Source organism: Oryza glaberrima, chromosome 9, assembly GCF_000147395.1.
Source record: "Oryza glaberrima chromosome 9, OglaRS2, whole genome shotgun sequence".
In the NCBI taxonomy this organism is placed as follows: Eukaryota; Viridiplantae; Streptophyta; class Magnoliopsida; order Poales; family Poaceae; genus Oryza; species Oryza glaberrima.
In genome coordinates, this window is record NC_068334.1 from 1,775,269 (window position 1) to 1,799,179 (window position 23,911).

The 23,911-nt window shown below is 45.1% G+C and overlaps 1 non-coding gene across 1 annotated transcript; it reads right to left on the reverse strand.

Annotated features, from left to right (window-relative positions):
* Nucleotides 1-5,678: 5,678 nt before the first annotated feature.
* Nucleotides 5,679-5,785, reverse strand: LOC127785510 (small nucleolar RNA R71). Its single transcript, XR_008019761.1, has one exon. It is a non-coding gene; the product is annotated as a small nucleolar RNA R71 (small nucleolar RNA).
* Between the last annotated feature and the right edge of the window lie 18,126 nt (nucleotides 5,786-23,911).

The window sequence follows — 23,911 nt, forward strand, 5'->3', positions numbered from 1 at the left end:
GACCACCTCAACCATGCAGGCCTAGCTTGTTTAATTCATGCAGGATTGCGCAAGCATGAACTACATGCGTCACCACGGACTCATCGAGCACAATCCAGGAGTATCACCGTTCGGAGCTGGCCACGCGGTGACCACGGCCTGCCCGACGACATCCTCAGTTCCTCACCATCGAACTCCTCCGCCGACTCCTTTCATTCCCGATGCCATCGCGGTGTCCGGGAGGCCATCGATGTGCAGGACACGATGACTCTCCCACCTTCATGCTCGCATCGAGCCAGCGCCGCCGCGCGTCCTGGTGCTCGCGTACCCATGGCGAGGAGCTTCTGCTGCCTGGTGCTCATGTTGAGAAGCCGCCGTCTCCGCCTCGCGTCGTCGTGCCGACGAGCCGCCGATGCTGCTTGCTACTCGCGTAGCCGCGCCGCCTGAGGAGTTGTCGCCACCGCCGCCGCTTGCTCGCATAGCCGCGTGGCGCGAGCTAGGAGTCGCCGCCGCCGCTTGGTGGTCGTGTCCCGCGCTGAGTAGCTGTTGCCTGTTGCCACCACGTAGCACTCGTCGCCACGCCGGCTCGTCGGAGCCACCGCCGCCGCCGGCTGCTCTAACCCCCCTTGGGTTTGGGGATGGGAACGGTGGGTAAGATGAGAGCGAATAGGTGTACGTAATAGTCAGGGGTAGAATGGTAATCCAATCACTGATGGAGAAGGGTTTTTACTCCCGGTTCGTAACCCCTGAAGTCCCGGTTGGGGAATCTGTAGTCCCGGTTGGGGAATCCGGGACTAAAGACTATCTTTAGTCCCGGGTGAAAAAACCGGAAGTAAAAATCCATCACCGACCGGGATTAAAGATAAAGATAAAGCATGTTTAGTCCCCAGTTAGTGTTATCAACCGGGACGAAAGATGCTAGATCCGGTTGCTCTTTATTCTTTTCTTTTCTTCATTGTTTTTAATATATATTGATTTCACCCCATCCCATCCCGGCGTCCCCAAAATCCCAAATTAATCATCCTCAAATTGCCTCCAAATCCACAATCGATCATCTCAAATACTCAAATACATCACAAAATCTTTAAAAAAAAATTACATCACAACTTCTACAAAATTACATATTCACATCACACACAAATCAAATACATCACACAACAATCTCAGATCCAATCAAATACATCACACAACAATCTCAAATTCTCCTTAAAAAAAAGAAAAAAACCGCCGGCTCGCCGCACCAGCCGGCCGGCCCTCCACGCCCCGCCGCCCTCGCGCCGGCCGCCGTCTCACCACGCGCCGCGCCGGCCAGGCCTCCGCGCCTGGCCGCCCTCGCGCCGGCCTGGCCTCCGCGCCTCGCCGCCCTCGCACCAGCCGCCGCCGCCGCGCCGGCCTGGCCTGTTAGAGAGGAGAGGAGAGGAATAGATAAGGTTGAGGAGAGAAGCTAAAAGGAGAGGAGGAGATAAGGTTGAGGAGAGGAGGAGAGACGAGTTAAAGGAGAGGAGGAGATACCTCGATCCGATCGCGCACGCCTCACTGATCTCAACGTCGATATTTTTTCCCGGTTGGGACTATAAATAGATCTTTAGTCCGGGAGTAAAGCGTATGACGATCTTTTTTTCCCGGTTGGTGTTATCAACCGGGACTACAAATAGATCTTTAGTCCCGGTTGGTAACACCAACCGGTACTAAAGATTGAAAAGTACCCTGGAGCTTTTAACTTCCGATTTTTAATACAACTGGGACTATTGTGAAATCTGGTCGACCGACCAAAGATGGTTTCTCCACCAGTGAATGTCTTGTAGATTATTTTTCCCTTCTCATTTATGTTTCTTTAATTCAATATATTGTGGGACCCACCTAATGCCATCCATAGTAGGGGCAAACTGTGTAACTTCGTTTCAAGAAAACAGGGGTAAATTCGCAAACCCTAAAAAATAAGGGCAAAATCACAGTTGCAGTTAAAAGTTGGGGTATAAACACAATTATCCCCAGTGGCGGAGGACGGAAAAAAAATTAGGTGTGATGGTGTGGCCCATGGGCTATCGCGAGAATTAGGCCATAACAAGAAGAAAGGAAAAAAAAACAATCTCAATGCACGACATTATATGACGCAACAATATCCTATCATGATGCAATCTAAAACATGCCAACAAGCACTAGTCATAAACTCACAATTCGTCATCCATTTACCAAAAGTTTAAATAGAAGAGGCACTCAAAAATACCTCAAGATTTTAGCTGTCAACAATACATCACATGAAAGAACTAGTGTGGATAGATAGACATGTAGTGATGTAGAAACTGCAAAACAAATGGAAAAGATTGATTAGTATACTATATAATTGAGAATTGAGATTAATAAGATAAAGAGTAATTGAGATTGACTCTGCCTGCTCCCTGCTGCCCCTGCCTGCGGGCAGCTCTACCTGATTGCTAGCTAGCCGCCTGCCTCCCGCGGCCGCCACGCAGCTGCCTGCCTGGCCGGCTGGCCGCCGCCTGCCTCCCCACGCCGGCACATCGCCGCGCCGCTGCCTGGCCGCCGCGGCGCCGCCTGCCTCCCCGCGCGGCCTCACCCTGCTGGCTTCCACGCCCCTCCTCGAGCAGTGCCCCCACCGACCACCGCAGCGCCGCCGCTAGCCCCCGTCGGCCGTCGCTTGCCCTCAGTCAGATTGAGGATTTGGGGGGATTGGGAAATTTTGGAGTTAGGTTTCATGGTCAACAAATCAAAAGCCCCATTTAACACAAAAAAAAAAAGCCCAATGGGCCTAATTAGGTGGCCAGTGGCCTGTTCGCACGCACGCAGGCACGCGGCTTCCGTCTTGTATTTGCAGGCAGCGATGCCGCCATCGCCATGCCGGAGTTGTCGCCGTCATGCCGCCTGGGAGGCTGGGATTCGCCGCGGGGGGAGGGGCGGGGGGGTCCGGCGGGAGAGCAAGGTATGGCAAACGCCACACCTCGGCCTACCGAGCCCTCCGCCCCTGATTATCCCTAAAAATCATATAAAATCTATAGTTTTTGCCGTTGCAACCACAGCCGTCCGACATTGTACGCTACTGTTTTACTGGTTCACTGTTGCATTATGCCAGGAACTGTTCGATTGTTTGCTTGACTAGATCCGGCCGTTCGTTTTTTCCTTCTTTGCAGCCGCTACCAGCTTCCAGATATTCCTCTGGTCGTTCGCATGTACGCCGCCGCCGCGGCTTGCCCTTGATTCCCCATCCGCTCCTGCGAGTTCCTTCGCATCTCCGCCATCGACGCTCCACCGTGCTCGCCTCCCTCTCTACCACGCCACCTCGACCTTGCTCCTCGATGACCTCTACCACACCATTGCTCATCCTACTGAGGAAGCGGTGGCAGGGCCGCGCCGCCGCCAACACCCGGCGCCCATGGGTGCACGCCGCGCCGTCACGAACGCGGGACGTCGTTCCTCGCATCGCCTCAACGCCTCGCGGGGAGCCAGCGATGGTGGCCGGCTCTCTCCGCTCTCTGGCCAGGCGGCCGGCGGCAGTCCGGCTCTCCGCGACTCCGCCTGTCCGCCATTCGGACGAGACGGCAACTCCGTGTTGACGGTCATTATCGATCAGTTTCGACCGTCAATATTACCAAAATAGAGTTGAACTAGTGATGCTTGCAATGCATAAATATGTTAGAATAATAATATTCCACTAGTAGTAGGTATACTAATCTTTTGCAGAGAATGACACTAAAGTGGAGGAGAATCGACATCAACATAGAAGATAAATCAATCGGACGATGTCGAGAATCAGACTTATGAATGAATGGGCCAAGGACGCAGAATTGACACGATGAATTAGGCCAAAATTCACAAGTCTACGAAGTGAAGCAGCGGAGGAGGCCACCAGCCAAAATGTGGGCTGGTTGGGCCGGCCCCTGGTTCGGCCTCTGCCAGCGCCGATAGTTGCAGGGTTTTGAGGGAACGGTGGAGATTCACTCCCTATGGCGGTTGGAGGGTATTACCGACCTTTCTAACCGCCATAACCGTCATTACCTGCCTATCTAAGGAGTTCACTCTCTTCACTTCAACACACACCTCAAGCAATAGCTCTCTCATTTCTCTCATGTTTAGTTTAGTAGTATCTAGCTGGTGGAATAGGAATAGAGTAGAAATCAGGAGTCTGGAAGCCTTCGGAAGAGTTCGGGTATGGCTCTAGTAGCTTTTCTCTTCTCTTTTATAAGCTTTGTATTTTTATTAGAATACTCTTCTAAATATATTTATGGTATTGAAATACTTTTCGAGTATATGAATACCTATTTTACATTATGTTCATGTTATACTGAATATACGGCTAGCCTATCTGGGAGATGCTTTGGTGCGGGTATAATGTTTGCTTATGCAATTACTCCATATCATGACGATGATATTAGAGTAGTATCTGGTAGTTTAGGCGTGGTGTCTAGATTACAGGATATCATTATTTAGGGTTATATATTGCGGATGAGAGGTGAACCGCTGATGGTGACAGCTCAGTACTGGTATTCCTCCGCGCCGGTATATAATCCTAAGTTAATTCCCTAGGGAGGGTATTCCTCCGTATTTAACCTCGGTTGTATGGTCATGACGGGCTATCGTAAGGAACTCGGCAGTCAGGGGTGGCTTCTCGAAGTCCCAGGAGGGCATCGGATAGAGGGTATTAGCTAGTATATCAGTTAACTAGAATGCATGTATACTATGTATATTAGAAGTATAGGAATATATTTTCTTTCTCTTTTCTTTCCACTTAGCTTAGATAATTTATTATGAGAATGAATAGTTACTGCTGGTGTGTCACTCTACCCTTGAATAATCTTAACCCCTGCTTAGAATATGATTATCACAAGTAATATATAAATTATTAGTTGACTTCTCTCTACATGATCTTCCCACGGGATAAAATAAATACAATACCCTTGGAATACTCTCAGGTGAAATGCTACAATGGTATATCCGTGCGCTTGCGGATGAACTCTGTAACCATAATATACCAGAAGTATTTCAGCGGCATTGCTGAGAATTATATTTCTAGTAATGTTGTTAAGAAATACCAACAAGCATTTCTGGCACCGTTGCCGGGGAAGATTCATAATAGAGATTACTTGAACTAATACTTTATATTTACCTTTGTGTAATCATTTTCCTTTGCAGACTAACCTTGGTTGTTTTCACTTTTTGTTGTGGAAACAGGGTAGTGCATGACTGGTTTCAACATGCTGGAAAACTTCAAAGAAAATCCAAAAGCTTTCTTCCGGAGCATCAGACCGCGAGTCGTTGCTCCGCAGAAAACTCTACCGACAGAGAAACCAGCCGTACCAGCGCCACCGACCTTCAAGACTATGGCCAGCAAGACTGTTCGCGAGTTCGCTGCTCCCTATGCTGACAATGTGGCCATTGGGCCGCAGGTCAACATAGGGGACGTGGATTTCGACTTAAAGTCCAGCCTTATCACAATGACGCAGGCTAGCCCGTTCTGTGGCAAGCCTAATGAGGATGCCAATGCTCATCTGCAACAGTTCCTGGAGATCTATAGTACGTACACCATCAAGGGCGTTAGTCCCAACGCCGTCAGGCTGCGGCTGTTTCCGTTCTCACTTTTGGAGAGAGCGAAGCAATGGTTTTATGCCAACCGTGCTGCTGTCAACACATGGGACAAATGCTCTACGGCATTCCTCTCGAAATTCTTCCTGATGGGCAAAACCAATGCTCTTCGTGGAAGGATTTCCAGTTTCCAGTAGACAAGGGACGAGTCCATTCTAGAAGCATGGGAATGACTACAGGAGTACGTGGCCACCTGTCCTCATCATGGGATGGATAACTGGTTGATCCTGCAGAATTTTTACAATGGACTCACCCCAATGTCCCGTGATCACCTGGACACGGTAGCTGGAGGAGCCTTCTTCTCTAAAACGGTTCAAGGAGTCGTTGAACTAATACAGAAGATGGTTTCCAATATGGGTTGGAGAGAGAAACGACTCCAGACCCGACAGCGAGGCATGCACACCGTCAAGGAGACGGAACTACTTGCTGCCAAGCTGGACCTCCTCATGAAACGCTTGGACGACCACAAGAAAAGGTCACAAAGCACCGTCAAGGCCTTGGACTCTCATGTCACGTGTGAGGTCTGCAGCAACACGGATCATTCTGGGAATGACTGCCAGAAAACCCGTGAGGAGGCGATGTACATGGGCAACAACAACGGGTACTGTCCACAAGGAGGTCAGGGGTGGAACCAACCATGCCCATATTATCAAGGAGGTAACAATAACTGTAACTTTTCTAACCAGCCCTCCTTGAAGGATCTCGTTTTTGCGCAAGCTAAAACTATTGATGCATTAAGCAAAAAGCTTGCTGCTAATGACAAGGTCCTAGAAAACAACAATGTCAAACTAGATGGCTTTGCTTCTGCTTTTCAAAATCAGCTGAGCTTTAATAAAATGATAGAGACCCAGTTAGCTCAGTTGGCATCCTTAGTCCCTGCAAATGAAACTAGGAGGATCCCGGGGCAACCCGACCCCTCAGTTGAAAATGTTAAGGTGATCACGACGAGGGTAGGTAAGTCCCTCGTGATCCGCCATATCCTAACCCTGCAGGAACCAATGGGATGTCAAAAGAAGTGCCATCTAATGACTCGGCTGACAAAGAGGTTCAGCCAGAAAAGACTGTGCCGCAGGAGTACTACGACACACGGTTGCTGCCGTTTCCTCAACGGCTTAGGAAACCGTTAGTAGACGAGCAATTCGCTCGTTTTGTTGAAGTAATCCAGAAGATCCACATCAACATGCCGTTGTTGGAGGCCATGCAAGTGCCAACATACGCCCGTTATCTCAAGGACATACTCAACAACAAGAGACCGCTCCCAACAATGGAGGTGGTCAAGCTGACGGAGCACTGCAGTAACCTGATACTCCACAAGCTCCCGAAAAAGAAGAAAGATCCGGGGTGTCCTACGATCACCTGCTCAATCGTGGCACAACAATTCGACCAAGCCTTGTGCGACCTGGGAGCCAGTGTCAGCATCATGCCAAAAGATGTCTTCGACAGGCTCAACTTCACGGTGTTGGCACCAACACCGATGTGCCTCCAACTGGCTGATTCATCAGTCTGTTACCCGGCGGGGATAGCGGAGGATGTGCCAGTCAAGATACGGGATTTCTTCATCCTAGTTGACTTCGTGGTGCTGGATATGGACACGGGAAAAGAGACGCCGCTCATCCTGAGGCGTCCATTCCTTAGCACCGCGAGAGCCAACATTGACGTGGGAACTGGGAGTATCCGTTTCCACATCAACGAGAAGGAGGAAAAGTTTGAGTTTCAACCGAGGACGGAACAGTGCTCCATGGTCAGAATGAAGTACGGGCCGAACCCACAGAATATTCAAATGGTCGAGGTGGAGCCATCCAAGACGGACAGTCTGGTGAAGTTCATGCAGAATTTCCTAGAGAAGAAAACAATGATTCCCAGGAACCGTTATTGGAAGACGCCGGTAAAATGCCCAATACCGGCCAAAAAGCTAGAGCAGCCGACTTAGAAAAAGCCGCTGTCCGCACCAAAACCAAAGAAAGTGTGGAGGGAGAAGCAAAAGACGCCCACTCCATCACCTCTGGAGACAGATAGAAAATCCGTGAACTAAATCAGAAGGAGGTACGGTCTTGCACGTTGGACTTTAAATGACGCGACCTTCGCCAACAGGTAAATTGGTATGTATCCGCATATTTGCTTTCAACAATTTGAATTTTTGCATCACCGCATGTTTGAATTTCAAATTTGCATTTAGGATTTTTGAATTATGAGGAAATTCTTCAAATGAATTTTTTTTTGTTAGAGAACAAACCAAAATAAAATTTTCAGTGAAAATTCGCTGTGCCACGACCACACTGACCGTTGGATTCCAACGGCCGAAAGTGGGGGCGATTGGGCCCACCAGGGGTTCGGCCGAACACCCTGGTTCGGCCGAACCAGCCAGGCCAACGGTCGGCTGCCTCTCCCTTTGAGGCAACGGCTAGTGGGCCCCACGGGTCAGTTGTGACCGTTGTGGGTGCGCTACTTAAGCCAACCGGCCGGGAGAGGGGACTTCACCCCATTTCAACACATTTTCATTCCCTCTCCAAAGTTTGCTCTCAAGTTCATTCAAGCTTTGATAGTTTCCCTCAAATTCAAATATTTAGTTGCATATATACAAGTTGCTTTGGTAAAACTAACCGGCGGGTGAAATTCTTGTCATTCCTAACCCCCGCCGGGTTAGTCCGTTCTTGCTCCATTGTGTAGAATGAGGAGGCGACTGTCTCGTCTGTTCAAAGGGTCCGGCTCTTCATTAAGTCATCATGACGAGTCTAGTACTCGTTCATCAGCTGATGTCTCAATGGAAGACGCCGAAGCTCCGCGACGACTCCTGAACGACACCAACCTCGACCTTGTCAGTGATCGGGAGTGACAAGCCTACTACATGCTGAGCGACCGGGAGTATGCTCACACACGAGAATACTCATCAGAGCTGCTGAAAAAGATAGGTATGGATGTTGAATTTCGTTCTATTTGGAAAGCTGTTGGTTGGCAGAGATTTGCTGTGGTAGATGAGCCCGGTTCTCGTTTGCTTACTTTGCAATTCCTGTGCACTTTGAAAGAAATAGAAGATGGAATTTTCTTTCGCTTTTTCCATAAGGAGTAAACACTTACATGGAAAGGCTTAAGTACACTTCTTGGTTTTCACGATTCCTATAAAATCGATCTGCAGAAAGGAATTTCTGGGTTCGAGAAAAATAGGTTTTGGGAACACATTTCTGGTGCTCCAATTTGCAAGAAACATAGGACGAATGACATTCATAATCCTACACTTAGGCTCATGCACAAATGGATTGCTATGACTTTGTTTCCTAGAGGTGATCTGAGACCCATTAGGGGAGATGAATTGATTATCATGTTTGCCATGGTTAGAAAGATCAAAATTGCTCCTGTGAATTGTATGATAAGGCAACGGTTAGAAAGTATAATGTTCTCTGCTCCTGTTGAGTGCACTTCTCTGATTACTCGGATAGCAAAAGGGCTAGGGGTCGTTAGCGACCAAATTGCTTTTATCTGAGCCGCTCGTCCGCATATTGATGCTTATCTAGTGCAAGGCATATTCTGAAACATGGAGTAGATGGATCTTTGATATACTTTTTCCCCGGTTGTACAAATGAAATCCCATTGCCAAATGCAGGGTATCATTTGTACAACTGCCATGAACTAACCATTCCCCTGCAAACCATAGAAGAATCTCGTGCAGGTGGAACATACAGGGAGACGCGCAACATGACAAGAAACGAACTAGAAAGTTCATCATCCTCGACACCCGTGCAGATGTATGAGGCAAGTTGGGCACCAACTGGGGATGCACCCGGATGGACCCAAGCTCCACGCCATAGCATCGGAGTCTCAACCTGGGCAAGTGCCAGTGAGGACCGGTGGCATGCGCCTCATGATATCCAATGGGGGGGGACAATCAACCTCCTAGGTCAAGTGGTGTGCCTCCATCTCCAAGTGAATGGCGCTCGAGTTCCTCTTGTTGGGACTTGGGTGAAATCACTAGGAGAATGGACACCCTTGATCTGCAGACAGGGGAGATCCAGTACAACCTCACGGAACACATAGCTCAAACGCAAGAATGGCAACAATCTGCTGATGCTCAGTTCGCCAACATCAACAACATGATGCAGCAACAGCACGATGACCTTTAGGCGTACTTTCGTTTTTAGGGGTTCAATCCTTATCAAGGACCCTGAGCGAAAGCCAAGCTTAGGGGGGGGGGGGGAGACATCGCTCCCCCTACTAAGGTAACTTGTATCACATTACATATTTCCCGTTCAATTTCATATTTGCTTTCCAAATGCATCTTATAAAAATGAAAACAACATAAAAGTTTGCAAAATAGAAAATACCAAAAAGATAGGATATGTTTGAGTCATGTTAGGTAAGATAAGCTAGTTCTCTTTGTTGAAATGATGAATAGTTTCTCTGTTATATATCTCTGATATATGGGTTCTTGGTAAATACTCTCTCAAAAGTTAAATATAAGTAGCCAACAATTATCCAGGAACCTGAGGTAAAAGGGCTGCACTTGCTTATCTAAGTCTAGGTTGTTGTAAGATATGAGATAGTAAATAAGAGTAACTATGATCCTGATCCTAGTTCGACTTGGATTCCAGATGTTTTGTTTTTCAAAATAATAAGTTTGAAAGTTCCTCATTTGATATAAATTCCTACCAGAGCCAAAAATGTGCTATCATAATTAAACCATATACATTTTGGTTACTTGCCATTCCATTGAACTTTGTCAAACTCTTGTAACTTGTGTAGATACTTCTCATGCTCTATGATCAAAATCATACACCCACATTTATGCACATGCTAAACTCCTACACTGGGAGCTAAGCACTATTTCATTCCATTCCCATTTTACCACCAAAATAAATTCTCCATGCTTTCATGTGCTTTCTTCTCCTACAAAGAGAAGTCCTTTTGAAAAAGAAAAGAGGAGGGAAAGGCATAGTTATGAAAAAAAAGTTATGCTCCGTCAAGCATGAGCATGATGTTGAAAAAAAAAGAGAATGGTAGCCATGCCCTCTCCTAATCAATAAAAGAAGGATTTTGGGAGAAGGAAGTAAGCACAAAGGAGAAACATTTTTTTTTTCTTTTTCCTCATATACCACACACACATTTTGCATGATCTTGATCTTGAGTATGTTTAGTTATCTGCTCTAGTCTAAGTTTTTGACTTAGTGATAAATGTGAATGCAAGTATGCCATGTTTGATCCCTACCGAGCTCCACATATCAAACCTTAGAGTAGGAATAAAATAGGCAACAATTTGGTGAGGAATTCAAATTGATACACTTGGAGAGACTGAGTGAATCATTTGAGGAACTTGGTTTTCTTTTGCAAAATCGTTTGAAAACTTCCAGAATAAGAGTTGAATAAAGATGGAGTGATTGGTAGTCGAAATTGCTGTTCTGTCTTTCAACCGCCCAAGGCAAGGAGAAGCAGTGTCTCGTGGGTAAGGGTAAGCCACCGTGCCAAAGATTATTTAATCTGAGAGAGAGTACATATACCTCGCACTTGTATCTTTGAGATATGCAGCATAGTAGCAACTCCTGATCAACAACCAAGTCTTTGTTCCCTTTCGTCCTTCACTCAGGACGAGCAAAGGTTCATGGTTGGGGGGTTTTGTAGACGGTCGTTATCGATCAGTTTCGACCATCAATATTACCAAAATAGAGGAGAACTAGTGATGCTTGCAATGCATAAATATGTTAGAATAATAATATTCCACTAGTAGTAGGTATACTAATCTTTTGCAGAGAATGACACTAAAGTGGAGGAGAATCGACATCAACATTGAAGATAAATCAATCGGACGATGTCGAGAATTAGACTTATGAATGAATGGGCCAAGGACGCAGAATTGACACGATGAATTAGGCCAAAATTCACACGATGAATTAGGCCAAAATTCACAAGTCTACGAAGTGAAGCAGCGGAGGAGGCCACCAGCCAAAATGTGGGCTGGTTGGGCCGGCCCCTGGTTCGGCCTCTGCCAGCGCCAATGGATGCAGGGTTTTGAAGGAATGGTGGAGATTCACTCCCTATGGCGGTTGGAGGGTATTACCGACCTTTCCAACCGCCATAACCGTCATTACCTGTCTATTTAAGGAGTTCACTCTCTTCACTTCAACACACACCTCAAGCAATAGCTCTCTCATTTCTCTCAAGTTTCGTTTAGTAGTATCCTGCTGGTGGAATAGGAATAGAGTAGAAATCAGGAGTCCGGAAGCCTTCGGAAGAGTTCGGGTATGGCTCTAGTAGCTTTTCTCTTCTCTTTTGTAAGCTTTGTACTTTTATTAGAATACTCTTCTAAATATATTTATGGTATTGAAATACTTTTCGAGTATATGAATACCTATTTTACATTATGTTCATGTTATACTGAATATACGGCTAGCCTATCTGGGAGATGCTTTGGTGCGGGTATAATGTTTGCTTATGCAATTACTCTATGTCATGACGATGATATTAGAGTAGTATCTGGTAGTTTAGGCGTGGTGTCTAGATTACAGGATATCATTATTTGGGATTATATATTGCGGATGAGAGGTGGGTCGCTGATGGTGACAGCTCAGTACGGGTATTCCTCTGCGCTGGTATATAATCCTACGTTAATTCCCTAGGGAGGGTATTCCTCTGTATTTAGCCCCGGTTGTGTCACGCCCAGAAGTTTAGCCCAAATTTCCAGACTATTTTGTGTATTAAATCCCTGTCCAAGACCAGCCAGGGTACACAAAACGACAAGTAATATACAGTTCCAAACGTAAATAAAACGTAAAATACTTACAAAAGAGGCACTTAGTCCTCGCACCGAAACGAAAGCAGCAGCAGCGGAAAAAGGCGATCCTAGCGGGGCTTCAGCTCCACTCCACAGGCAAAACTCAACTGGGGTCTGAGCCTTGGTCCTCTAACTTCGTCTTCAGCTCAGAAGCACTACACTTCTGAAAAGGGGGAATAATAGCAAGGCTGAGTACAACCACCGTACTCAGCAAGCCACACCAACGATGCAGCCGTGCAAGGGGATACAAGGATGGTTTGTGGCTATTTGCATAAAGGCGGTTGTAAAACATTTTATTGAGCAAAACAGTAAAACTGTTGAGTAATTAGAGTAACATTAAATCTCCACTGATCAATGCTACACCACGTTGAACAGGCCCAACCAACCCACCTGAACTACAGTGTATTGGGTCGATTTATTAAGTGTGAGACTAATCACGGTGAATCTGGTCCACCGCCCATAACTGCGGGCACGGCTATTCGAATAGTTTTACTCTGATAAGAGGTGTACAACTGTACCCACAAGACACAGCCCCACGACACGTTACCGTGCGCCGACATGCCACCACGACATACCGGAAAGAGGCTGTGACAGGACCCTTCACATAACCCCCTCTAGCCAAGCACACCACACCTCAGGTTTCACCCCCGTCCCTAGCGGGCGACGGGCAGTCCCCTCTCGTGCCTAGGTGAATCCGGAAGCGACAGAGGCCGTCGCAGGGCCCGCCCTGCTCCATCACGCCCACCCTTGCCTGGATGCGTCAGCTAGAGGAAAGCTACACTACAAGCCCAGCCGTTGCCCACGCTGGCTTGTGGTAAGTACGATATGTTCTTCCAGGGCATCCCGCGAACCGGTCCTTAATTGCCATGGGTGCGACTAGCAAAACCATGCACCCACAGCCCACCATTCAGTCGCATTTTAGTTGGATAATTACGACCATGAAGCATGGCCAGATGTCTCGAGCACGCAGCTCAACAAGATACTAGAATGTCTAATACTGCAATTATCCCATCGACTGAGCTAGTGGTAATTAAGCATGGCTAAGCATATAGTTCTAGCTAGGTCATCAAAGTAACACAAGCTAGGCGATTTATTACCCATGGTTGACAAAGGACAGATATCAAGTAAACATGGCACAAGCGAGCAGATAGGTAAAACCCTGACCCCATGTAATTAGCAAAACATGCATATTTATTTGCAAACAGTAAAACATTTGTAAATTGGGATCAACATGCTCAAGGGGAATGTGTGACTTGCCTTGCTTCTTCACTTTGATCTTCCGAACTCTTTTCCTCGCGACCGCGGACTTCCGAAACGACGGATTCTACACGCTGGCATGCAAAACGAGGAAAAACTCTAATAAAAACCAAGAAAACAGTACATAAAAACTAAACAAACATGTAGAGCTCAATTTTAGATGAATTTTGCAAGTTGAATGGCTCAATTCGGAGTTCGAATGAATTAGGTATGAATTTTAGAAGTTTTGAGCCATTTAAATGAATTTCTAGAATTAAACTCGATTTATTGCGCAATTATTATTTATTTTCTCAAAGGAAAAAGCTTAAGCGCTGACGTCATCAAAGAGGCCGGCGCCGACAGGCGGGCCCCACACGTCAGCGGGTCAAGGGAATCGGTCCACCGTGGACCGGGACCACGGGGTGGCGCGGCTGAGCACGGGCACGGCTCAGGCCGGCCCGACCAAGCGATGGCTCGCGGCGGCGCGGCCTCCTGCGGCGACGGCTGGTGCACGCGAGAAAGAGGCGGTGAGGTGCGGCAAGGGGATCCGGGCGGCCCAGGCGAGCGGGGCGGCGGCAAGCCGGCCGGCCGACCTAATGGCAGCGGCGCATGGCCCGGTGGACGCCGGCGGCGGCCACCGGCGCGGCAGCGCGCACGGGAGATAGAGGAAGGAGGCAAGGAGGGAGAGGAGGAGCTCACCAAGGACGCGGCGACGAGGGGCGGGGAAAGGCGGGGGGGGGGGGGGGGGGGGAGCTCGGCGTCGGCGCTCCTCGGGATGAAGGCGGAACGGCGGCCCGGCGGCGTTCCGCGAGCGGGAACCAGCGGACGGCGGCCAGAAGGACCTGGGGAGGTTGGGGGAGAGGTTAGGAGGGGGAGAGAGGGCTCCCAGCAGCATGAATCGCTGGTCGGAGGGGAGAACGGGCGGCGGATGCTCACCGGCGCGAGGGGAACCGTGTTCCGGCGGGATCCCGGCCGTGAAAAGCGGCGGCCGAGGTGCTCCTCGGTGCTGCGAAGCGAGCGGCGGCGACAGCGCGACTTGGGGTGGCTAGGAGCGGCGCCAAGCGGCGGCTGGAGTCGGCGGCGGCGGTGGAAGGAGGTAGTGCGCGTGGCGACGGTGCTTCGGAGGCGGGGAGGGGAAATGGAGCGGACGCCGGGGTGCGGCACGACGCGGCGAAGCCGCTGGTGGCGGTCGCGCGGAACGGCGGTGGTGGGAGCGGCTGTGGCGACCGGCTGGAGGGTCGTCGGCGAGCGGCGGCGGGAGGTGCGACGGTGGCGGGGTGGTTTTCGTGCACGGGAGGGCTCGGGAGAGAGGGGAAAATGGAGAGGGAGGTGCGGGGAATGTTTTTATAGGGGAGGGGAGGCGGGATCGAGCCCGAGAGAGGTAGAAACGGGCCGGCGACGTGGGAGGAGAGAGAGATGCGGGAGGCGGCGACGTGGCCGGATTCTGCGGGGAGAGTGGGGGGAAACGGCACGGACGTGGGTGACGGCCGCGTCCACGCACGCGCGGGAGAGGGAGTCGCGCGGGAGAGGCGGCGACGTGGGAGGATTTGGCAGCCATGGCGGCGGTTGGGGATGGAGCTGGAGGTAGGAGATGACAGGTGGGGCCCACCTGTCGGAGAGAGGGGGAGGGGAAAACGGGCTAGGGAGGATATGTAGACTTGAGGGAGAGATAGAGCCGAGCGGGCCGAGGAAGGGAAGCCCGGCCTAGGAAGGAGGAGGGGAGGAATTTGGGCCGAGCCCGAAAGGAAGGAAGGGGAAGATTATTTTCTTTTCTTTTTATTCTAATTGGTTAAATGAACTTTGTGCTATTTAAAATTATTTCTTGAGCTCCGAAAATTCACAGGAAATTTCAGAGAGTATTTTAGGGCACAAAGAATATTGCAAAATATTCCCGGCCAATGATTTTTAAGGGAAAATTTTAATTCTCCCATTAATTCACTCGAATAAATTGCTTAACTTTTTATTTAATTTCTAGGAAATGCATTATTAAATGATTTTTAATCCCGAACGAAAATCGGGGCGTTACAGGTTGTATGGTCATGACGGGCTGTCGTAAGGAACTCGACAGTCAGGGGTGGCTTCTCAAAGTACCAGGAGAGCATCGGATAGAGGGTATTAGCTAGTATATCAGTTAACTAGAATGTATGTATACTATGTATATTAGAAGTATAGGAATATATTTTCTTTCTCTTTTCTTTCCACTTAGCTTAGATTATTTATTATGAGAATGAGTAGTTATTGCTTGTGTGTCACTCTACCCTGAATTATCTTAACCCCTACTTAGAATATGATTATCACAAGTAATATATAAATTATTAGTTGAGTTGTCTCTACATGATCTTCCCACAGGATAAAATAAATACGATACCCTTGGAATACTCTCAGGTGAAATGCTACAATGATTTATCCGTGCGCTTGCGGATGAACTTGTAACCATAATATTCCAAACATATTTCTGCGCCATTGCTGAGAATTATATTTCTAGTAATGTTGTTAAGAAATACCAACACTCCGCCTCTCCTCGCGTGTTGTTGTGCCTCACCGGTCGCAGCCGTCTCTGCTCCCACTCTGCCTCTGCTCGCCCGCATAAATCTCTGCTCCAACTCCTGCTATCCGTCACGCCGCTGCCGCCTAGCCAGCCACCGGCCGCTGATACCGGGAGCTAGGGAGGCCGTGGCGTGTAGCACAGCAGGCAGTAGCAGTGCGCTGGTGCCACCTTCGGCCTTCGCCCTTCGATTCCGGCCTTCCCCTGCAGGTACTTTACAGGTCTGCTCCTTTACCTAATTTGCTCTATACTGATTTTTGATTCAAACTTGCTCTATGCTATCAATTTGTTATTTTTGATTGTCGATTTATGATCGTCTATTAGACTACTATCATAATGTCATTGCCGATTTGTGATTAGTGAATATGCATTTTTTGTGGTCCATTCCACAGTCATGAATATGTGGTTACAACATATGTTTGCTTATTTACACGGCAAGTTTATTATATCGTCTGCCCCAGTGCCAGGAAAAATTAGTGCGCTGTGTTTCTTCCATCATGTTGGTCGCACCAGTAAGATGGGAAGTGTTTTACCTAGCCCATAGTGCTTACTTCTTTAATCAGTAGATTGGGAATTTAGGACTTTGCTTTTCTGAATGCTCAAATTGTATTCTCAGATTGCATTTCAGTGCATTCACAATCTTTTATGGCATATGTCATGGTTAATTACACATTCTGCATGTAGCATCCAACCTGAAAATCATTTGATTACTGCAGCATTTATTCCCAGCAATAGAGCATCTGTGCGAGCAGACGATGACATATTTGTGCTGTAAACTATTTCTGTAGAAGTATTTGTCTTAAAAGTAATACTATTTGGTAATGTTTCTAAATCTATCCATTTTCAACCTTGAGTTCAGGTTTCTGCAGTACACGATCCCTTCAAACAAAATTAAATAGTTAATAATTTAATTACCAGTATTCAGAGGGCACTTTGTGTCGTAGGCTCTTCAGACCTTTCGTTATATTTGAGAGATGAAGTGAATAATTTAAGTCATCAAACAAACATAATGAAACATCCGACACCTCGCGAGAGAAATATTGAAGACATTGCTGAGCCCTTAGCCTGCCAGTCAACTTCAGCCTGAGATGTGCCCGTCAAACCACTCGAAGGCGGCGACCAGATATGTTACACATTCAGGAGACTTGACAAAAATGGCTAAAGATCTACAACCTCTCAAATATTCCTAACTCATACTCATGTGAATATAGTTCCTAGGATGTGCACTAGATTCACACTTTCATCTTAAGCATGATTATACATAGCAAACACAACTAAGATGAAAGAAACTTAAGACTTACAACAACTTAATAATTACATAGGCCGACCGGCCAAATAGACTTATTAGAGAACAGCGGAAGCTTGACTACCCAATCACAAGCACACCGACTAGGGGTTTACCCCATTAAGTTCTCATCCTAGAAGAAGCAATCGAAACCCGCATCACTCAAAGACTAAGTCTAAACCTGCAAACAAAAGGTTATATCAACAGCAAGAGTCAGTACATTAAATTGTTTAATGTACTGGCAAGCACAAGTCAATCCTACTATACTACATGTAAGGCATATATTCAAAGGAAGGCAATATGTAGTTCAATTTCAGCATAAAGCAAGTTTTGTTTCGTAATTCTTTTGTAAAGGAGTTGATGCTTCAATTAACAAAACAAATTTTAAGTTTTAATATTAAGTTCATCATAATTCCATCATAATCAATCTCTTGTTGTCATCCTTCGACAACAAGTCATAATATATCACCACACACACACAACTCAACGCATTTATCATTTCAAACCAAGGTCATATGTTCACATTTTAAAACATAGTCTATACTCATGACACTTCACCAAAGCGCTCTTGACCGTGAGCACGGCTAATCGATTAGTTTAAAGAACTTTGCAAAGTTTGTACATCTTTACCCACATGATGTGATAGAAGCCCAGAGGCTACACTCTAGTTGGTTCAGTGCCGGCCAAGCACCCCACACTCTACATTATGAGTGCGGACTAGAGGTCACAACGAAGCCTTTACACTACTTAGAATCTAGCCTTGCACCAGCGCGATACGTGTTCCTCCATCCTAGGCATACTTGGAAATATGTCTAGAACCGTTAAGTGGAGGGCCCACGCCTTAAACTTAACGCCGTGGTGGCGGACACAACGGGAACCCACCCACGTGGCACAATACCGTTGTATTGGACAGACTTAGTCCCCTAAACTACCACGTCAGGGCAAATAGGAAGTTCCTCTGAATCATCGACTAATTCCTCAGAATTATCGACTAACTCATACACACCGGCCTACCAGAATGCAAGGCTAGTTCTAAATAGATCAATCAGCTTAGGCCATCCCATACTAGCACATATGGATGTACGAATAACTTTAAGTTGGTGACACAAGTTCGGTCCTTACGGACTTGGCCAAACACTCCCCCTATCGGCATGCACCTAACACCATATGCACACCACTTGCCGCCCAAGTCTAAAATCACATTTTACACATTTTAGTTCGCAAATACCCATCATATTCATTTTATTCCAGCAAAGGTTCATGTGTCAAAAATCACATTTTAATTATAGATGGAATGAGCATTTGCATATTTCTAAGCATGGCTAAGCAAGTAGTTGCACATAGAGCATATATAAACCCATTTGAGCACAAAGAGTGTGCTCTAACCATTTCTAGGGGTTCAAACAGCAAGAGGATCAATTATTCAAGGTAGGGAATGCAGCAAATAGGTCATAACTACCTTATCCCAATTTCAAATACCGAAATAGTCTAAGTTCACATGCAACTTTGCAAACAAATATTTTCATTTCTCAAATCATGGGATTCAATGTGTTCAAAGGATGGGAGGAGAAAACTTGCCTTGATCAGAGAAATGTTAGCACCTAATCCACTCCTTCACCGATTATGCAATTATCTAGATAAAGGACACGTTATGCAATTAAACACCGAAATAGCTGAAAATCCAAAATACTCTAAAATTCATGATTTATACACAGTGATTAGGTACTGGTCTTAAAATGAATTTAGGTGAAAGAATTTTTATTTTATCTTATTCCATTTGGGAGTTATGAATTTTAGAAGTTTTATCGGTTTATAGTAATATAGTCTTAGGTAGTGTTACAAAATACTTTTGTAAAGTGATTTTTATTAGATTATACTTCACAGGGGTGTGGAGATGTGTTTTCTAAGACTAAGACATTTGGTTTCACAAATTTTGGATTTATAATGAATTCTTTATGCATTTTACAAGTTATAACGTGTTAGAGTTGTTGGTTCAGAACATGCTACCTCCTGTTTAAGTTGAATAAAAGAATTAATTTGGTTAACTAAAACATTTTTAGTTCACATGTTTATGGTTTTTACTACTATGGTTCATACTTTATAAACTAGGGGTGCTCTGATCTAGACTAGCAATACATTATATTAACCTAGAAATTATTATATGAGCTAAGTTCTTCTAAGTTTTAGTGGATGGGAAAGGAACTATGCTCCACTGTTCTAACAAGTTTTATTTAGGTTTATTCATAGCTAGAGTGCATTATAAATACTTCTACACATATATTTTGCTTAACCATTACTAAGTAATTAACTCCTAGGTTATCTATTTAAAGATTAGAGCTATCATTTGTACAAAAGGTGTCTTATTTTATTTTACTATGTTGAAGCTAACCATTTGCTGGTTCTATAGAAACTTGGTTCATTTCATTTGGACTAAAAATAAATTTTCTACAAATCTTACAAATTAAAGGCTGCTCTATGTTGGTAAATCCTTACATGAATATTTAGAGACTTTTACTACACAGTAAGTATATAATTTTATTTCATAACCTGGGAATGTGTTTATACACATTTTGATGATTCTACAGAACTTAAGTTTACTAAAATTGAAGCTAAGTTGAATTTTATATGAATTTCTAAAATTTAGCTTATCTAAAACTAGTCATTTTAAAGATAATAGTTTTAGAGGCTTTTGATGCAAAGTAAGTAATTACTTTTATTTCACCTAATTAGAGAGTTCATGATGATGAATTTGTAGAATTTGAGTTTGTTTCAAAATGAGTTTAGATGAATTTTCTATGTATTTTATAAATTTATATATGCTTTATGTATGACTTATCTTAGATAAATGTTAGAGGCAAAGTTTGTACAGTGAGTGTCAAGTTTTATATTCCTGGAATAAAGTTCATAACCTTAAGAATCTACAGCAACTGGAAACACTTCAAAATAAGCTATATTTGATTTCTTATGGATTTTACAAGTTTGTGCATTTTTCTGTTAAACATATATTTGTTTGGGCATTGCCTTAATTATTCTCCAGATTTTAAAGGATGGGGTCCACATGGCTGTGAGGGACCAATATGCAAAAAGGCCCTTGAGGTTTCTAGGAATCAACCCGCAGTCCTAGGCCCATATGTCAGTGTGTTTCTACAATTGTAAACGGATCCCTGCACTTAATCTAATTCACGGGAGTCATCCCTCTGCTCTAGACAGAGCAGAGCTAGCCATGGCTGAGCTCGATCTCGAGCTCGCCAGCGGCAAACGGTGGCTCGTTTGAGGTTGAGGTCAAAAGATAAAATGAAGAGCAAGCTCTCGCGATTTCATTCCTCTAGTTTTCTTGGTTTGGGGACATCGGAGTAGCGCCGATGGCGAGTGTGAGCGGAAGGTGTTTTCGGGTGATGGTGCATGTGCATCTACAGTCATGTATTGGTTAAGTGGGTGCATGCATGTGAGTATTTGAGGTTCATGGGTATATACCATGGTGTTGTCCGGAGTTGATGAGGTCCAGACGATGCCGGCAGCACACGAAAATGGCTTGGCGACGGCGCTTCACTCCGGGATGACGTCGACGGCTTGATCTACCAATCCATCTGGCATGAATGAGGTCATACGTTGTTAGCGAGGTCTCAGGGATGCTTCATGTGCAAAGAAGCAGACAATGGCTCACCGGAGAAGGCGGAATCGACCATGGCGACGGCGGCGGATTCAAATTGGCGCCGGGGAAGAAAAGATGCGTTCTCCGTGTTCTAGATGTCTTCGGCTGGGGTTCTTGAGGCGTTTTGAAGAGTAGGTCGAGGTGAGATTCTTGGCGCAGCGGCTTGCTCCGAGATGGTCGAGGATGGCTAGACGACGACGATGATTAAAGCGGCGGCGCTCCAGTGCGTGCTCCAAGGCGTCGTCGGCGTGGTCGCGTTCCGATGGCTGTGATGCACAAAATGGGAGGTGGTCAAAAGAGAAATGGTTCGGCATTGTGTGGAGATAAGGGAACGCGAAAAACATAGAGATGACCTCGACCCAATCGGCGTTGGCAAAGGTCGTCGCCACTACTACCGGCGGCGAGGTTGAGGATGACGGAGAGGCTGAGGACCTCTCCCTCGGCTTCTTCAGCTCTAGAGTGATGTGCGAAGTTGGGCGACTCAGTCTGGAGGAGATGGAGGAATGACTCAGTTACTTGAAGGCGTCGACACGTCGTCACCATGCGTCGACGTGTCCAGGACTCGGTCGGCTCTCGATCTCTCCCTCTCTGTGTTTCTTGGTTGGCTGAGGATGAGGGACAGAGGAAGGGCAAGCTGGAGAGGCTGCTAGGTGGGTCCAGATCGTGGCAAACTAGGCTAGGGTGAGAGGGTTGGGTAAGATTCTGGGTAAACTTGATTTTCAGATCATTTTTTGGAATTATTTTCTTCTCTAACTTTGTAGCTTCGTAAATTAATGTGTAGACCAGATTATCTAGTGTTGATTTTACTGGAGGTAGATGATTACACCTAGATTCCATTTTCTGTAGTTGCACTTAAAAATAATGGGTAGACTGCTCACAGAAATTAAACAAAGATGGGCTATTAGAAAGCTAGATTGAATTTTTAGGAGGCTTAAACAGAGGAGGAAAATTCTAGAAAATTATATTTATTCATGATAAATAATTTAGTATTTGAATAAATTATTTTCCATGTTCACTTATGTGCAGTTAAATGTACTTTTGGATGAAATATGGTTTTAGCCGATTAAAATTTAATTTGATTTCTTTTAGTTGTCTGCTTTGACTGATTAGTTCGAGGTATCAACTTGAGTGTTAACATGTTAACAAAATTACAGAGGATAAGTTTGTGCTAATCACTGTCCACATAAATTTTTCCATGATTTTATCTTGCACAAAATATTTTAGAGAATTAGGATGACCTTTGTTTGTATATGTGTTCCCACTTCATAATTGCATCTAATATTATTATAGGGATTACATTAAACTTCTTTTAGACTGAGAAGATGATATTTGAGTTTAATATTAAGTCCACATGTTATTACCCAAGATTAACTATAGGTTTGTTTAGTGAAATAATTCTTTTAGATTATGCTCATGGGACCTATTATGGAATGCAAGACCAAAACTCCAAATGCACAAAGAACTCGAGCCTAGGCATACATTATATATATGTATGCTCATATGCTTGGTGACATTTCTTGTCTAACGTTGGGAATGAAAAGATTTTATTTTGCTCTCAAATTTTAATCATGCAATGGTTTAAGTTGGTCATCACCTAAGTTTAAAACGGAAATTTTTGCCTCTCAAAATTGGAGAAATTAACCTCTAATTATTTTGACAAGAAATTTCTGAGTCCTAGAATTTTGGGTATGTTACACTTTGACTTTTGTACTTATCACTGATGGAAAATTGAGAACACTTCCCTTTTTCTAGATAGAAAAATCTCTGCTTTGACCTGATAACTTTATTATAACATGTTAAGGTATAGTATTACATATACACATTGAAAAATATTCCCGAGATAACCAAACATGGTTACTAATGAAAAGTTCGGGAATTTACAACCTGTCTATGGCTATTCCCTACATGTCTTGCTAAAAAAAATTGACCATCCAATTCAATATGTTTGTCAAGTTGTGGCACTTCCTAGCTTTAAGAATTTGTTTGGTGTCTACTTTACATGGTCCGCTGCTGATTAACCACGGCATATATATTATATAGTAATTGCTTTTTTTTATCTGGCTTATTATTCTCTTTTCCTGAACCATTCATTATGCAGTTTTACTGCCATAAATCAAGCTGGAATCATGTTTGCCTGCACCAACCATGCTCTGTAGAATGCTTTTAACAGGCATACAACACACCATTAGGGAATAATCTACAAGGTTTGGGCCATATAACTTCCCTTTTATATACTTTCTTTTGCACTTATTTTCCAAATTTATCTGTTGTATGTACATGATAGATAATACTGTCCCAGCATTGACTAATGTTTGAAGTTCAATTGTAACAGGTCCAATGCTTGCTTTGAGTACAAAAATGTTTTATGTTTTGTCGGTGCTTTTTTTCACCAGCTAAAGATCAATAGGAACTACAATTATATTTCATTTTGTCATTCACACCTTAGCTTCCAGTTCACTAAATGAAGATGAAGGCTGAAGTCAACAGAGATATGAACTGTAGGGAAAATGTACCTTTTGATTGAATGTTAATTTCAAGATGCAAATGGAGATCGATTTTCAGTTTTCCATATGTCAGCTTAAGTTTGTTCTGTTAAAAATGAAATGAAACTTAATTTCAATGCAAATGCTGAGGAGGGAATGCTTGATCTCAAAATAAAATGCTATCTTTCCTTGCTCCATATGCGCTTAGCCCCCATGAGCAATGATCTTCATGTACCATATTACTCACATTACCTGTATTTTTTTCGAATATCTACTGTAGTTTTAGAGCATATGTGACAGTGCAATTATAATTGTTCATTCTTGACATGCACTATGCAGGAATATTGCTTCAAGGCAAAAGAACCAAACAACATATTAG